The following is a 14,228-nucleotide window of genomic DNA, read 5'->3' on the forward strand; positions in this document are numbered from 1 at the left end:
TCTCTAACTACCAAGTCGGCCCTGTATCTCTATATCTACCAAGTAGGATGCTGTATCTCTATAACTACCAAGTAGGATGCTGTATCTCTATATCTACCAAGTAGAATGCTGTATCTCCGAATCTACCAAGTAGGATGCTGTATCTCTCTATCTACCAAGTAGGATGCTGTATCTCTATATCTACCAAGTAGGATACTGTATCTCCGAATCTACCAAGTAGGAAACTGTATCTCTATATCTACCAAGTAGGACACTGTATCTCTATATCTACCAAGTAGGATGCTGTATCTCCGAATCTACCAAGTAGGATGCTGTATCTCTATATCTACCAAATAGGATCCTGTATCTCTCTATCTACCAAGTAGGATGCTGTATCTCTCTATCTACCAAGTAGTATTGTGTATCTCTCTATCTACCAAGTAGGATGCTGTATCTCTCTATCTACCAAGTAGGATACTGTATCTCTATCTACCAAGTAGGATGCTGTATCTCTCTATCTACCAAGTAGTATACTGTATCTCTATATCTACCAAGTAGGATGCTGTATCTCTCTATCTACCAAGTAGGATCCTGTATCTCTCTATCTACCAAGTAGGATGCTGTATCTCTCTATCTAACAACTAGACTACTGTATGTATCTATCTACCAAGTAGAATACTAAATCTCTTTATCTATCAAGTAGAATGATGTATCTCTCTAGCTCTCTATCTACTGTACCAAGTAGTATGATGTATCTCTCTACCTATCAAGTAGTCTGATGTATCTTTTTCTCTCTGTCTATCAAGTAGCCTGCTATATCTCTCTGTCTACCAAGTAGCCTGCTGTATCTCTCTGTCTATCAAGTAGCCTGCTGTATCTCTCTATCTCTCTGTCTACCAAGTAGCCTACTGTATCTCTGTCTACCAAGTAGCCTGCTGTATCTCTCTATCTCTCTGTCTATCAAGTAGCCTGCTGTATCTCTCTATCTCTCTGTCTACCAAGTAGCCTGCTGTATTTCTCTGTCTACCAAGTAGCCTGCTGTATCTCTCTATTTACCAAGTAGCCTGCTGTATCTCTCTATTTACCAAGTAGCCTGCTGTATCTCTCTATCTACCAAGTAGCCTGCTGTATCGCTCTGTCTATCAAGTAGCCTGCTCTATCTCTCTGTCTATCAAGTAGCCTGCTGTATCTCTCTATCTCTCTGTCTACCAAGTAGCCTGCTGTATCTCTCTGTCTACCAAGTAGCCTGCTGTATCTCTCTATCTCTCTGTCTATCAAGAAGCCTGCTGTATCTCTCTATCTCTCTGTCTATAAAGTAGCCTGCTGTATCTCTGTCTATCAAGTAGCCTGCTGTATCTCTCTGTCTACCAAGTAGCCTGCTGTATCTCTCTATCTCTCTGTCTATCAAGAAGCCTGCTGTATCTCTCTATCTACCAAGTAGGCTGCTGTATCTCTCTGTCTGTCAAGTAGCCTGCTGTATCTCTCTATCTCTCTGTCTATCAAGTAGCCTGCTGTATCTCTGTCTATCAAGTAGCCTGCTGTATCTCTCTATATCTCTGTCTATCAAGTAGCCTGCTGTATCTCTGTCTATCAAGTACCCTGCTGTATCTCTCTATCTCTCTGTCTACCACGTAGCCTGCTGTATCTCTCTATCTACCAAGTAGTATTGTGTATCTCTCTATCTACCAAGTAGGATGCTGTATCTCTCTATCTACCAAGTAGGATACTGTATCTCTCTATCTACCAAGTAGGATGCTGTATCTCTCTATCTACCAAGTAGTATACTGTATCTCTATATCTACCAAGTAGGATGCTGTATCTCTCTATCTACCAAGTAGGATCCTGTATCTCTCTATCTACCAAGTAGGATGCTGTATCTCTCTGTCTAACAACTAGACTACTGTATGTATCTATCTACCAAGTAGAATACTAAATCTCTTTATCTATCAAGTAGTATAATGTATCTCTCTAGCTCTCTATCTACTGTACCAAGTAGTATGATGTATCTCTCTACCTATCAAGTAGTCTGATGTATCTTTTTCTCTCTGTCTATCAAGTAGCCTGCTATATCTCTCTGTCTATCAAGTAGCCTGCTGTATCTCTCTATCTCTCTGTCTACCAAGTAGCCTGCTGTATCTCTCTGTCTATCAAGTAGCCTGCTGTATCTCTCTATCTCTATCTACCAAGTATGATTCGGTATCTCTATATCTACCAAGCAGGATACTGTATCTCTATATCTACCATGTAGGTGTTGTATCTCTCTACCTACCAAGTATAATCCTGTATCTCACTATCTACCATGTAGGTGTTGTATCTCTCTACCTACCAAATATAATCCTGTATCTCGCTATCTACCATGTAGGTGTTGTATCTCTCTACCTACCAAATATAATCCTGTATCTCGCTATCTACCATGTAGGTGTTGTATCTCTCTACCTACCAAATATAATCCTGTATCTCGCTATATACCGAGTAGGTGTTGTATCTCTCTACCTACCAAATATAATCCTGTATCTCGCTATATACCGAGTAGGTGTTGTATCTCTCTACCTACCAAATATAATCCTGTATCTCGCTATATACCGAGTAGGTGTTGTATCTCTCTACCTACCAAATATAATCCTGTATCTCGCTATATACCGAGTAGGTGTTGTATCGCTCTACCTACCAAGTGGTCTACTGTAACTCTCTATCTACCATGTAGGTGTTGTATCTCTCTACCTACCAAATATAATCCTGTATCTCGCTATATACCATGTAGGTGTTGTATCTCTCTACCTACCAAGTATAATCCTGTATCTCGCTATCTACCATGTAGGTGTTGTATCTCTCTACCTACCAAATATAATCCTGTATCTCGCTACATACCGAGTACGCGATTGTGAATCTCTATCTCTCTAAATGGCCTTCTATTCCCTCTAGTGAAGACCAAGACACATAGGGCTCTGGTCAAAAGTAATGCACAGTCTCATATCAGAATTAGACTTTCATGCATGTTTTCCAAACTGGGCATTAACTCTAAAATCTTAAGGTTAAGCATTAATTCTGAATGGTTAAGGTAAGAGTTAAGATTTTAGAATCTCAAAAACAACTTTCTATCACTGGATATCAACCTGCAACCCTATAGCACCAGAGGTAGATGCCTTCATGCCTATTCACCATCCGCGTCCACAAAGCTGGGCGCAGGGTTCACTATTAGCTGTAGCGGCAGGTTTCCACGTTATCTCTCAACGTCCTCAGACATGGATGGATACTGACTTCTGTCACGGGTGACCTGGTTAACTCTATAGGGAACCGGGTACCATTACGGCACAGATAGATATTGCTACGTTCTAAAAGTTGTTTAAAGCACGAAAGACATCCAAGCACTGACGTCTCAATAAAATCATACCATGATGCTTACTTATTTTCAACAGGATTTTAGCGGTCTATTTCTCATGTCCTTATTCTAAACTCAGCAAAAAAAAAAAAAAAACGTTCTCTCACTGTCAACTGCGTTTTATTTTCAGCAAAACTTAACATGTGTAAATATTTGTATGAACATAACAAGATTCAACTACTGAGACATAAACTGAACAAGTTCCACAGACATGTGACTAACAGAAATGGAATAATGTGTCCCTGAACAAAGGGTCAAAATCAAAAGTAACAGTCAGTATCTGGTGTGGCCACCAGCTGCATTAAGCACTGCAGTGCATCTCCTCCTTATGGACTGCACCAGATTTGCCAGTTCTTGCTGTGAGATGTTACCCCACTCTTCCACCAAGGCACCTGCAAGTTCCCAGACATTTCTGGGGGTTAATGGCCCTAGCCCTCACCCTCCAATCCAACAGGTCCCAGACGTGCTCAATGGGATTGAGATCCGGGCTCTTCGCTGGCCATGGCAGAACACTGACATTCCTTTCTTGCAGGAAATCACGCACCCGAACGAGCAGTATGGCTGGTGGCATTGTTATGCTGGAGTGTCTTGTCAGGATGAGCCTTCAGGAAGGGTACCACATGAGGGAGGAGGATGTCTTTCCTGTAACGCACAGCGTTGAGATTGCCTGCAAGCTCAGTCCAATGATGCTGTGACACCGCCCCAGACCATGACGGACCCTCCACCTCCAAATCAATCTCGCTCCAGAGTAAAGGCCTCGGTGTAACGCTCATTCCTTCAATGATAAACGTGAATCCGACCATCACCCCTGGTGAGACAAAACCGCCACTCATCAGTGAAGAGCACTTCTTGCCAGTCCTGTCTGGTCCAGCGATGGTGGGTTTGTGCCCATAGGCAACGTTGTTGCCGGTGATGTCTGGTGAGGACCTGCCTTACAACAGGCCTACAAGCCCTCAGTATAGCCTTTCTCAGCCTATTGCGGACAGTCTGAGCACTAATGGAGAGATTGTGCATTCCTGATGTAACTCGGGCAGTTGTTGTTGCCATCCTGTACCTGTCATGCAGGTGTGATGTTTGGATGTACCGATCCTGTGCAGGTGTTGCTACAAGTGGTCTGCCACTGCGAGGACGATCAGATGTCCATCCTGTCTCCCTGTAGCGCTGTCTTAGGCGTCTCACAGTACGACTACTGCAATTTATTTCCCTGGCCACATCTGCAGTACTCATGCATCCTTGCAGCATGCCTAAGGCCCGTTCACGCAGATTTCTTTTGGTGTTTTTCAGTAGAAAGGCCTCTTTAGTGTCCTAAGTTTTCATAACTGTGACCTTAATTGCCTACTGTTGTCACGTATTTCGTTGTGTTGAGGAAAGGAGGACCAAAATGCAGCGGGATTGTGGACGCTCATGTTTATTCCTGATAAAAACAGGTAAGGTATCCACTTGAAGAAAAAACAAAACAATACTCACAACGGCAACAGTGTGGCAGGCTCAAACAAACGCAGTGCACACAACAATCTCCCACAAAAGACAAACACACCCTCATATATGGGACTCTCAATCAAAGGCAAATAGACAACACCTGCCTTCAATTGAGAGTCCCAACCCCAATGAACCCAAACATAGAAACAGACACACTAGACTCAACATAGAATACATGAAAATCAAACAGTGCCCAAAAACCCCGGAATACCTAAATCAACTGCCCTACAACAAACACACCACCCCTAACCACATAAAACAAATACCCTCTGCCACGTCCTGACCAAACTACAATACCAATTAACCCTTAGACTGGCCAGGATGTGACAACTGTCTATAAGCTGTTAGTGTCTTAACGACCGTTCCACAGGTGCATGTTCATGAATTGTTTATGGTTCATTGAACACGCATGGGAAACAGAGTTTAAACCCTTTACAATGAAGATCTGTGAAGTTATTTGGATTTTTACGAATTACCTTTGAGAGTCAGGGTCCAAAAAAAGGGGCGTTTCTTTTCTTACTGAGTTTATGTCCTCACTCACTGACACTTGTTGATTTCTGGGAAAAGAACGAACAAACATGACGAGACAACATGCTTGCTCATGTTCGTTTCAGTGCGCATTTAAAGCGAGCTAACAGATTGTCACCATGGCAAAGCATCAGATGCACCTGTTACTGCATTCCCATTAGAGAAAGAGAAAAGATACAGAGAGAAAGAGAGACAGCGTCAACAGTAACCTTGGGAAAACCTCTGCATTATCATTAACAGCAGACACGTACATTTCCTCAGTGAAAACAATGTACTGAGCAAATGTCAAATTGGCTTTTAACCAAATTACTGTAGGACAGACCATGTATTCATCCTGCACAGCCTAATTAACAAACAAACAAACCAAAACAAAGGCAAAGTCTTCTCATGCTTTGTTGATTAGAAATAAACGTTTGACTGAATTTGACATTAGGGTCTGCTATACAAATTGATGGAAAGTGGTGTTGGGGGAAAGACATTATAAAATCCATGTACACAAACAACAAATGCGCTGTTAAAATTTGCAAAAAACACACACATTCTTTCCACAGGGCCGTGGGGTGAGACAGGGATGCAGCTTAAGCCCTATCCTCTTCAAAATAGATATCAACGAATTAGAGAGGGCACTAAAACAGTCTGCAGCACACGGCCTTCCCTGTAGCTCAGTTGGTAGGGCATGGTGTTTGCAACACCAGGGTTGTGGGTTCGATTCCCACAGGGGGGCCAGCACAGAAAAAAAAATGTATGAAATGAAATGTATGCATTCACTACTATAAGTCGCTCTGGATAAGAGCGTCTGCTAAATGACTAAAATGTACTAGAATCTGAAGCAAATGTCTACTGGTTGCTGATTATCTGGTGCTTCTGTCCCCAACCAAGGAGGGCCTATAGCAGTGCCTTGCAGAAGTATTTACCCCCTTGGCATTTTTCCTATTTTGTTGCATTACAACCTGTGATTTAAATTGATTTTTATTTGGATTTCATGTAATGGACATACACAAAATAGTCCAAATTGGTGAAGTGAAATAGAAAAAATAACTTCTAAAAAATAAAAAATGGAAAAGCAGTGGGTGCATACCATACATATACACTCCATTCGCTCTGAAGCCCTTAAATAAGATCTGGTTCAACCGATTACCTTCAGAAGTCACATAATTAGCTAAATAAAGTCCACCTGTGTGCAATCTGTCACATGATCTCAGTATATATACTGTACACCTGTTCTGAAAGGCCCCAGAGTCTGCAACACCACTAAGCAAGGGGCACCACCAAGAAAGTGGCACCACCAAGAAAGTGGCACCATGAAGACCAAGGAGCTCTCCAAACAGGTCAGGGACAAAGTTGTGGAGAAGTACAGATCAGGGTTGGGTTATAAAAACATATCTGAAACTTTGAACATCCCACAGTTGTGAGTGTGTTTCAGGTATGGATTCCTGAAATTCCCCAAGCAGCTGATTGGTCAGCCCCATTGCTGATTGGAGAGCTGACCCCGCCCCCTCATCAGGACGCAGCTGTCTCCAATTAACAACTCCTTCTGAAGCTTTATAAGCTCAGAAGAGAGATGATTGCTGAGAGAGAAGGCTGATGCTAATTCTGTGTTGTTCAGAGTTTTCTTAAGTATTGTGTAGCTGCTGATTTGAGGTATGTGTGCCAATAGAACTGTGGTTTTGATTATTGTTTATTTGTGTTATTCTGTTTCATTTGTTCCCATTATGTTACGCACGCCTCTCGGAAGAGGGAACGCAACACCCTGCTACAACTCAACATTTTTTTTTTTACATTTTAGTCATTTTAGCAGACGCTCTTATCCAGAGCGACTTACAGTAGTGAATGCATACATTTCATTTCATGTATTTTTTTTTGTACTGGCCCCCCGTGGGAATCAAACCCACAACCCTGGCGTTGCACACACCACGCTGGCATTGCAAACACCATGCTCTACCAACTGAGCCACTCTCCATGGTGTGAAAGAGGTATGGACTGTAGGTGTGACTAAGGATGACAAAAGGCAGAGAATTACCGTTTACAAGGAATTTTTTCCATCGCACGGTAAGTTTGGGGGAAAAGGGGCTGGACGAAACCAAAGCAAAGAAAGTAAATATCAAAGCCCCCTTTCCTACCTTACCTGCCTACCCACTACTTACCTATCTAGCACCACCTGGTGCACTAACCAAAATACAGGGGATGGTCCGCCCAGGTCTTTCCTAGTGTGCATAGACAGAAAACTACTACGGGTAATGAATGCCCACGGGCCTCTTGCCTAAACACTCCCTAGATGCCTTCCCCTTCTCCCCTGGGAACAAATTAAACAGAATTACACAAATAAGTAAGCAATTCCAATAACGAAAACCACAAAACCACAACCACACCTACTTTGTAACGGCATTTACTCGACGATAGTCCGTACATAAGCGAGACGTACCGTCAGGCTTAGGAACAAGAATACACGGGGAACTCCAGGAGCTGTTACTGGGTCTTGCCATGTTATTCTGTAATAAATAAGCTACCTCACTTTTCATTACCTCCCTTTTCTTTGCATTAACCCGGTACGGATGCTGACTTATAGGAGCAGCGTCCCCCACATCCACGTCATGTTCCAAGATGGACGTGCGACTTGGAACGTCCTGAAACACATTCAGAAAACTGTTTATCAATAGGATAAGATCCTTAGTTTTTACATTTATGTAATTTAGCCTTTATCCAAATGTTCCATTTGAGAGGGTAACTTTTTCAGCATCTCTGAATTACATAAGCGTTCACACTGCTGTAACGTATGGCGTAACTCCAACCCGTCCTCCTTATCCTCCTCTAGGTCCCAGCCAGGCTTCAGCACCACCGCAGCCACACTGGAGACGGCGGGCTGGACCGGCTAACTTGAGGAACTGTTGAGAGAATCACGCACATAATATGCTTTCAGCATGTTAACATGACACACTCAGGAAGAACGCGTCCGATCTGGGGTCTTTATCACATAATTGGTGTCACTGAGTTTCTTTTCAACAAGATATGGTCCAGAAAAACGTGCTGACAGAGATGAGCCAGGGATTGGCAACAAAACTAAAACTTGATCCCCTGGTGCAAAAGAACGGCCAACAGCCTTTTTGTCATAATGCAACTTCATGCGTTTTTGAGTAGAGGAGAGAGACTTTTTGGGCTAACGCACATGCGGCGTGCAGTCTCCCCCGCATCTTACTGACATAATCCCAAAAAAATTAGGGGCGCTACTGGGTGTAGGAGTTAAGATATGCTCCTTCAAAACTTTCAGCGGACCCCGTGGGGTGTGTCCAAACATGTGTTCCCAAGGGGGATATTTGCTGAGAGAGGTGGCCCAGGTAGCAGTGTTGGCAGATGAGTACGCTTTGACACACAAGACTGTCTTTGGTGCACCTCGTTTTGAAGGCCGACCGATTACATCATCAGTGCCTCGTTCAGGTTGCTTTTCCTCTGCCAACCCTAAGCCTTTTCATGAAATCCGTGAATGTTTTTACTGTCATTATGTTAAAAAGATTATGTTACAAAGATAACCCTGAAGAAGCTGCAAAGCTCCACAGCAGAGATTGGAGTATCTGTCCGTAAGACCACTTTAATCCATACACTCCACAGAGCTGGGCTTTATGGAAGAGTGGCCAGAAAAAAAATAAGAAAACACGTTTGGTGTTCGCCAAAAGGCATGTGGGAGACTCCCCAAACATATGGAGAAGGTTCTCTGGTCAGATAAGACTAAAATGTAGCTTTTTGGCCATCAAGGAAAATGCTATGTCTGGAGCAAATCCAACACCTCTCATCACCCCGAGAAAACCATCCCCACAGTGAAGCATGGTGGTGGCAGCATCATGCTGTGGGGATGTTTTTCTTCGGCAGGGACTGGGAAACTGGTCAGAATTTAAGGAATGATGGATGGCGCAAAATACAGGGAAATTCTTAAGGGAAACCTGTTTCAGTCTTCAAGAGATTTGAGACTGGGACAGAGGTTCACCTTCCAGCAGGACAGTGACCCTAAGCATACTGCTAAAGCAACACTCAAGTGGTTTAAGGGGAAACATTTAAATGTCTTGGAATGGCCTAGTCAAAGCCCAGACCTCAATCCAATTGAGAATCTGTGGTATGACTTAAAGATTGCTGTACACAAGCAGAACCCATCCAACTTGAAGGAGCTGGAGCAGTTTTTCCTTGAAAAATGGGCAAAAATCCCATGACTAGATGTGCCAAGCTTATAGAGAGAAGAGACTTTCAGCTGTAATTGCTGCAAAAGGTGTATCTACAAATTATTGACTTTGCGGGGGTGAATAGTTATGCACGTTCAAGTTTTCTTAACATGAAAAAATATTTTGCATCTTGAAAGTGGTAGGCATGTTGTGTAAATCAAATGATACAAACCCCAAAAAATGCCAAGGGGAGTGAATACTTTTGCAAGCCACTGTAATCTGCACAGATTCTGTCAGACCTGGGCCCTGACAGTAAATCTCAGTAAGACTAAAATAATGGTGTTCCAAAAAAGGTCTAGTTGCCAGGATCACAAATACAGATACCATCTAGACATCATTGCACTAGAGCCCACAAAAAAGTATACATACCTCGGCCTAAACATCAGCACCACAGGTAACTTCCACTAAGCTGTAAAATACCTGAGAGACTAGGCAAGAGGGGCCTTCTAGGCCATCAAAAGGAAGATAAAATCCGACAAACCAATTAGGATCTGGCAAAAAAATACTTGCATCAGTTAATTAATGAACACATTTCTCTTTATTTGTTGTGAGGTCTGGGGTACGCTCACCAACCAAGAATTCACAAAATGGGTCAAAAAACCAAATTGAGAATCTGCATGCAGAATTCTGCAAAAATATCCTCAGTGTACAACGTAAAACACCAAATAATGCATGCAGAGCAGAATTAGGCCGATACCCACTCATTATCACAATCCAGAAAAGAGCCGCTAAATTCTACAACCACGTAAAAGGTTGTGTTTCCTAAACATTCCATTACAAAGCCATCACCTACAGAGAGAGTTTCCTTTCTCTGCATGTCGAACGAGTGGATTACTCAAGTCGATGGCGCCAACTAAACAGACTTTTTTTTAGATATAAAACGACACTACATGTTATCGATGGGACCCTTTGGATGACAAATCAGAGGAAGATTTTCAAAAAGTAAGTGAATATTTAATCGCTATTTGTGAATTTATGAAACCTGTGCAGAGAGAGAGAGAGAGAGAGAGAGAGAGAGAGATCCTTTGAGGAGAACATCTGTACAGGACACTGGATCAAGCTGCAGATTGTCCTGGCCTGTCGTAACATAACAGAGACAACAGCTCCAACCTATTCATACACTTGTTGCTTTAATTTCTCAATTTGTAGCTTTTTTTGTTTTCTTTTTTGTGTATAATTATCCAGGAATGATTGTTTTTTGTTTATATTAATTAATATTGTTGGTCAAACATATTGATAACTTGTTTGTTTTTACTAAGTAAAATGAACAGTAAATAAATACTGTTCATTTTTGTAAAATGTCCTATACGTTGCTTTGGCAACAGTGACAACCAACCAACATGCCAAAAAAGCATTTATTGAATTGAATTCAGAGAGAGAGAGAGAGAGAGAGGAACAAGAGAGGGTGAGGGAGAGGGGGAGAGAGAGAGAGAGACAGAGAGAGAGAGAGAGAGAGAGAAAGATCTGCGCAAAGAAATCTCCAAACGCTCATGCCCTTTGTTGTTATTGTGTGCATGTGTGTCTGTGTGTGCATTGCGTATGTGTGTCACTTTGTCTTTCCTTTGACTTGTGTGTAATGATACACATATAACATGGTTTGACTACTATGGCACTATACATATTAATATCATTACGCAAGAAATTACTATTAGGTTGTCTAGTCTCAATTGATGAAACAACGCCTGTTTTGCTATCTACTTACCTTGGAATATGTGGAAGAACACTAGATTCTTCAGATCAATCTTTTCACGGTGTTGCTGCAATTATTTTCTCAAAAGCTCTGAAACAAGTGAAGTCTACTCCACTACAGCAAGTTGTCCCGTTGACTGACTCTCTCTCTCTCTCTCGTGCGCTCTCTCCTTTTAGTGAAAATGAATGAACGCTTGCGTCACCCTTGACAACAAATGTGCCTAAGGACCGCCTCAGGCCTGCACCGATTGGGGAAGAGTCTCAAATAATCGTTCTGGACGATGTAATTGGACGATCTGAATTGTCAATCAAAATCAGAAAACTCTGAGCCAACACGTCGTGTCTGTAGCGGTGCCGACCAGAGAAAGAGATAGAGAGGGGAGAGACAGGGAGAGAGAGAGACAGGGAGAGAGAGAGACATAGAGAGAGACAGGGAGAGAAAGAGAGGGAGAGAGACAGGGGAGAGAGAGAGAGAGAGAGAGAGAGAGAGAGAGAGCGAGAGGCAGAGAGGGGAGAGAGAGAGAGAGAGCGAGAGGCAGAGAGGGGAGAGAGAGACAGAGAGGGAGAGAGAGAGGGGGAGAGAGAGAGAGAGAGAGAAAAAGAGAGAGAGAGACAAGGAGAGAGAGAGCGAGAGAAAGAGAGGGAGAGAGAGAGAAAGAGATGGAGAGGGAGAGAGAAAGAGGAGCGAGAGAGAAGGTGCATGTGTGTGTGTGTGTGTGTCGTGTGCGTGCGTGTGCGTGTGCGTGTGTGCGTGTGTGTTCGTGTGTGATCGTGCGTGCCTATGTGTGTAGAGCAGGACATCAGGATCAGAGGGCCGTAGCGTAGTGCTGTAGTGGTGATGTTCCTATGTGAGAAAAGGGAAGAGTGGAAGCGTGCTGTGAAGGTCACTCAGGCCCCTGGATAAGAAATGACCTTCTGTCTAAGGCATGCATTCAGCAGGAACACACTATACTCCACTACACACACACACACACACACACACACACACACACACACACACACACACAGAGAGAGAATCACATACACAGTCTATTCCACTACTAAGCCCATGAAACTGGTTGGCAAAATGTTTGATATGTTTATCAGACTCCATGTTTTCTTCTGATTCTCTATCATAGCCTCTCTCTCTCTCTGATTCTCTATCATAGCCTCTCTCTCTGATTCTCTATTCTCTAGACTGGAGAGATTGGTGCCTGGAGACACTGGTGCCTGGAGAGACTGGAGAGACTGGTGCCTGGAGACACTGGTGCCTGGAGAGACTGGAGAGACTGGTGCCTGGAGATACTGGTGCCTGGAGAGACTGGTGCCTGGAGAGACTGGTGCCTGGAGAGACTGGTGCCTGGAGATACTGGTGCCTGGAGATACTGGTGCCTGGAGAGACTGGTGCCTGGAAAACTAGAGAGACTGGTGCCTGGAGAGACTGGTGCCTGGAGAAACTAGAGAGACTGGAGAGACTGGTGCCTGGAGATACTGGTGCCTGGAGAGACTGGTGCCTGGAAAACTGGAGAGACTGGTGCCTGGAGAGACTGGAGAGACTGGTGCCTGGAGACACTGGTGCCTGGAGAGACTGGAGAGACTGGTGCCTGGAGACACTGGTGCCTGGAGAGACTGGAGAGACTGGTGCCTGGAGATACTGGTGCCTGGAGAGACTGGTGCCTGGAGAGACTGGTGCCTGGAGAGACTGGTGCCTGGAGATACTGGTGCCTGGAGAGACTGGTGCCTGGAGAGACTGGTGCCTGGAAAACTAGAGAGACTGGTGCCTGGAGAGACTGGTACCTGGAAAACTGGAGAGACTGGTGCCTGGAGAGACTGGTGCCTGGAAAACTGGTGCCTGGAGAGACTGGTACCTGGAAAACTGGAGAGACTGGTGCCTGGAGATACTGGTGCCTGGAGAGACTGGTGCCTGGAGAGACTGGTGCCTGGAGAGACTGGTGCCTGGAGATACTGGTGCCTGGAGATACTGGAGACACTGGTGCCTGGAGAGACTGGAGAGACTGGTGCCTGGAGATACTGGTGCCTGGAGATACTGGTGCCTGGAGAGACTGGTGCCTGGTGATACTGGTGCCTGGAGATACTGGTGCCTGGAGATACTGGAGACACTGGTGCCTGGAGAGACTGGAGAGACTGGAGAGGCTTGTACCTGGAGTGACTGGAGAGACTGTTGCCTGGAGAGACTGGTGTCTGGAGAGACTGGAGAGACTGGAGAGACTGGAGAGGCTTGTACCTGGAGTGACTGGAGAGACTGTTGCCTGGAGAGACTGGAGAGACTGGAGAGGCTTGTACCTGGAGAGACTGGAGAGACTGGTGTCTGGAGAGACTGGTGTCTGGAGAGACTGGAGAGGCTTGTACCTGGAGAGACTGGAGAGACTGTTGCCTGGAGAGACTGGTGTCTGGAGAGACTGGAGAGACTGGTGTCTGGAGAGACTGGAGAGACTGGAGAGGCTTGTACCTGGAGAGACTGGTGTCTGCACACATGAACTCCATCATCCCAGACACCCTGTATACAGTAAAATTTGCACATTGCCCCAATTGATCCACAGACAATGCAATCTCAATGGAACTGAATGCTGTTCTTTCCCACCTGGACAAGAGGAACACCTATAGGAGAATGCTGTTCATTGACTACAGTTCAGCATTCAACACTATTGTTCCCTCCCATGCTCGACACCAAGCTCAGAGCCCTGGGTCTGGACACCATCCTCTGCAGCTGGATCCTGGACTTCCTGATGGGCCGCCCCCAGGTTGTGGGAATAGGCAACAACAGATCCGCCACACTGAAACACAGGTTTCAAGTTCATATTTCAAGTTTTGTTAGTACACTGCTCAAAAAAATAAAGGGAACACTTAAACAACACATCCTAGATCTGAATGAAAGAAATAATCTTATTAAATACTTTTTTCTTTACATAGTTGAATGTGCTGACAACAAAATCACACAAAAATAATCAATGGAAATCCAATTTATCAAC

At 44.2% G+C, this 14,228-nt stretch overlaps 1 protein-coding gene across 1 annotated transcript in view; it reads right to left on the reverse strand.

Moving 5' to 3' along the window:
* The window catches only part of hpcal4 (hippocalcin like 4), a 43,632-nt gene extending 32,205 nt beyond the window's left edge, over positions 1 to 11,427 (reverse strand). Inside the window, exon 1 of the mRNA XM_045709622.1 lies at positions 11,273 to 11,427. The gene's annotated coding sequence lies outside the window, so the exon portion shown is untranslated. The remainder of the gene's footprint in view (positions 1 to 11,272) is intronic.
* Positions 11,428 to 14,228: the final 2,801 nt, after the last annotated feature.

Source organism: Salmo salar, chromosome ssa27 (assembly GCF_905237065.1).
Source record: "Salmo salar chromosome ssa27, Ssal_v3.1, whole genome shotgun sequence".
NCBI lineage: Eukaryota > Metazoa > Chordata > Actinopteri > Salmoniformes > Salmonidae > Salmo > Salmo salar.